General features: G+C 50.7%; 1 pseudogene; it reads right to left on the bottom strand.

Moving 5' to 3' along the window:
* Nucleotides 1-1147: 1147 nt before the first annotated feature.
* LOC146831016 (18S ribosomal RNA) lies at nucleotides 1148-2233 on the bottom strand (annotated as a pseudogene).
* Nucleotides 2234-4280: the final 2047 nt, after the last annotated feature.

Genomic DNA, 4280 nt, shown 5'->3' with positions numbered 1-4280 from the left:
GAGAAGACAGGCAGTAGGGAGATAGGTCGATAATCAACTGGTTGGTCTGGGTCCGCGTTTGCCTTTTTCAGGAGTGGGTGTATCATAGCGTGTTTCCAGTCAGGTGGAACAGTGGCTTCCTGTAGGGAAGCATTTAGGAGGTCTGTGATCACAAGTTTCGAGGGTGGATCCAATTGCTTGAGTACAGAGATAGACAGAGGATCTTTGGGTGATCTTGATTTAATGTTATTAAGAAATTTTACTAGAGTGTCTGTATTTAGCAAGGGCCAAGAGTTTAGAAGGCAGTCAGGAGTATTAGGTGACTCAACTTGGTTAAAGTGTGTGCTGTCTGTAGTGGGTCTGTAGACTATTCTTGTTTGCTACAATATTTCTTATTAAAAAAATTCTTTATATTTATTGGTTTTCACTTGTTGTTCGCATAATCCATGATAATGGCGACATTAATAGTATCTTTATTTAGATTATGTGGCTTGTTTTGTTGTGATTATGATTAATTTTAATGTATATCGTAGTATTTTTATGTAATGTTTTTGACATACCAGCCTTGAAAAAGTCTTAGAAAAAGGCAAAACACGTGTCGGCTGGCAAGTTGTATACTGGGAAATTTTTATTCATCTATGACTCAAATAAAGACTGCTGAATAGCAAGAGGACCGTCTTATTCTTCTGGAGCGTTGTCTCGAAGGATCTCATTGAACTGTTTTTGTCTGTGACGAAGAATTATATACTTCATAAGGATCTCAATAACAGTTAACGGTGTGCTGTATATGCCTGTGTTTTTTGTGAAATTTGGTTGCACACCTAGGTGTGCTGTTAACACCTTTTGGTAGTAGTTGTTTTGGGCCATTCGAGCACCCGTATAGTGATATTTTAAAAGAGATAACGATAATCCCCTATATATTATAGATCTTATAATTATAAGACGATTGTATACTCAGTGAAGGTGCTAACATTTTCCTTTTTAGGAAACACTACTACCTGTCTTGTTTTTGTCAAATGCACCACCACCTACAGCAATCTGTCAATCCTTTCTGTGTCTGTGTCGGGTGAGGTTTCCCGTATTGAGTCAAATGAAGCCGCAGGCTCCACTTCTGGAGGTGCCTTTCCATTAATTCCTTTAAGTTTAATCTCTGCAACCATACTCCCCCCGGAACCCAAAGACTCTGGTTTCCATGAAGCTGGTTGGTGGGTATTGGGAATAACACAGCTAGATCGATAGTTGGCATCGTTTATAGTCAGAACTATGATGGTATCTCATTGTCTTGATTAATGAAAACATTCTTGGCAAATGCTTTCACTTTGGTTCATCTTGCGCCGGTCCAAAAATGTCACCTCTAGTAGCACAATACGAATGCCCCCGGCCATCCCTCTTAATCATGGCCTCTGTTCCGATAACCAATAAAATAGAACCGGAGTCCTATTCCACTATTCCTAGCTGAAGTATTCAGGCAACCGGCCTGCTTTGAACACACTAATTTTTTCAACGTAAATGCTTTGGACCCCCAGGACACTCAGTCAAGAGCATCAAGGGGCACCGAGAGGCAGGGGCTGGGACAGGTGGTAGCTCACCTCATGGCAGACAGCCAGCTCAATCCCAAGCTCCAACTATGAGCTTTATAACTACAGCAACTTCAATATACGCTATTGGAGCTGCAATTACCACGGCTACTAGCATCAGATATGCTCTCCAATGGATCCTCGTTAAAGGATTTAAAGGGTACTCATTCCAATTATAGGGCCTCAAAAAATTCTGTATTGTTATTTTTCGTCACTACCTCCCCAAGTCGGGAGTGGGTAATTTGTGCGCCTGCTGCCTTCATTGGATGTGGCAGCCATTTCTCAGGCTCCTTCTCTGGAATTGAACCCTGATTCCCCGTTACCTGTGGTCAAAATGGTAGGCACAGAAAGTACCATCAAAAGTTGATAGGGCAGACTTCCGAATGTATCATCCCACCACGGAGATGTGCGATCTGCCCTAGGTTAGCTAAAGTCACTAAAGCGGTTGGGCGTGCCTGGATTTGTCATGGTCTGATAAATGTACGCATTTTTGGAGGTCAGCACCCATAGAAATGTAATAGCTCTAGAATTACCACAGTTATCCAAGTAAAAGATGGAGTGATCGTAGGAACCATAACTGATTTGATGAGCCATTTTTAGTGTCACTGTACCGGCCCTTTGTACTTACACGTGCTTAATCTTTGAGACAAGCATATGCTACTGGCAGGATCAACCAGGTAGCTTCACTTGCTGGGCAGGGTTATTGGGAGCCGTGTGCATGTCCCCGACTGATCTTCACACCCCTTGGGAGCCTGCTGGGGAAGCCCACCTGCCTGGGGGGCTTCCCAGGGGGACAGGTGCGGTCACATGGGCACCAGCAGGCCCAACAGTCTCCATGGAAGGGAGAGGTGGGCCAAGACACAGCCTGAGCGAAACACAGGGTTCAGTGACACCCCATGGAATGGTCGTACTGAGCTGCTGCGTAAATGCTCTGGGTGTAGGCGGGTGACCGTGTGGCATGCAGGAGACCAGTTTGCCAGGCATCCTGCCCAGGAACTGGCACCACCCGACCCCTTCAACTCTGGTCAGACTACTGGGGGGGTGAAAACTGCCAAGGCTTCTCGGCCTTTGCTCTGCTGGGTAGGGGGGCCTCCACCAACCAGCAGGCCCTCGAGTCAGACAGTTCCTGGCAGGATTGAAGCTGTTTGCTTGAAACAACAGCCGAGGCTGGCCAAGCAGTCCATCCCTCATCAGACCAATCAATCGGAGTACACATTGCTGACAGGGCACTCCCTTGGCAGGCAACCCTGCACAGGGATGCCAGATTCAAATCCCTGCCTGCTCCCAGGGAAGGCAGGCTCAGAGGAAAGGGCTGGGTGCCAGGTGCAGAAGTGGACCCCAGGGGGCCTCACCTGGCAGGACTGGGCCCTGGCTTCACCTGCCTCAGAATTGCCAGACCTCAAAAGGGTCCAGAGTACTCTGCCGCTAGTAATCTGGAGAAAGGCTGGTCATCTGTGCGCACCGAGTGAGAGAGGAGACCAAAGGCGCTAATGCACCCGGCCTCCTGGAGTCCTGGCCGTGAAGCAAACGAGCCCCCATCGGGACTTTCAGGGCAGTTTGGCTATATGGTAGCGCCATTGGCTAGCATTGTGCACAGGCAGGTGGTCGGGCTCAAGGGACAGCCATCTGGTTGTACTGTGACTTAACAAACAGAGCTTCTGCTTGTCCTTGGAGGGGATGGGGGCTCTGTGGCTGGGGGTTGGAGTCCCACCTGAACCTCAGGCAAAGGGCTGCATCAGGAGCCCCGACAGGCTTTCGTCCATGGGCCCAAAGGCACCTTAGCACACAGGGGAAGCAAAGGGAGGCCTTCCCTGGCCTGGTGGATCCCCGAACCCGGACCTTAGCCACGCGGCAAGACAGAGGTTGGAAAACAGGGTAAGAAAGCCCACCCCTGTGCCCAGCAGGCCCCGGGGTCCGGTCGGAGCTCCTGGGCCCAGATGTGCAGGGAAGGCCTGCCCTGGCCTGCACGACCCCGTTCCTGGCATTTTATCATCTGGGGGGTGAGTGAAAGGAGCCCAGGATGGTGGGGTACCCACCTTGAGAACTTAGTCAGAGTTCCTGGACCTGGCCAAGCAGGGGATGGTGCCCAGGTCAGAGGTGGGTCGGTATTGGGCCAGCTGGTCACTGGCTGAGAACCACCAGACCCCAGGGAGTCCAGATTACCCTGTCCCTAGTAATTCGAATGAAGACTACCCCTATTTCTTGTCATCCATGTGTACAGAGTGAGAGAGGGAACCAAAGGCGCAAATACACCGTGCCTCCTGGAGCCCAGCTAGGCTTGGGGAAGCAACTGAGCCCCCATTTGGACTTCCAGGGCAGCACCGCCATCTGGTAGCGCCATTGCAAATCATTGTGTGTGACCAGATGGCTGGACTTGAAGGACGACAATCTGGTCGCACTATGCCTTAACGAACAGGGCTTGCACTTGTTCTTGGAGAAGACGGAGGCTCTGCAGCCCGGGGGCTTGGAGCCCCACCTGGGCATCAGGCAAAGGGTTGTGAGAGGGTTTCCAAAGGGCCTCCGACCCAGGGCCTAAAGGCACCTTATCGCACAGGTGAAACGGGAGGGTGTCCTCCCCGGGCCCAGTGGACCCAGGACCCGGGACCTTAGCCGTGAGGCAGGCCAAAGGACGGAGCACAGGGTGGGAGAGCTAAGGCCCAGTCGGAGCTCCTAAGGCCTGGACTCACAGGAAAGGCCTCCTCAGGCCTGCGGGCCCCAACCCGG

Source organism: Triturus cristatus, chromosome 5_1 (assembly GCF_964204655.1).
Source record: "Triturus cristatus chromosome 5_1, aTriCri1.1, whole genome shotgun sequence".
Taxonomy (NCBI): Eukaryota; Metazoa; Chordata; class Amphibia; order Caudata; family Salamandridae; genus Triturus; species Triturus cristatus.
The sequence above is the reverse complement of the archived record's forward strand: the minus strand, read 5'-3'. Positions and strand labels throughout refer to the sequence as shown.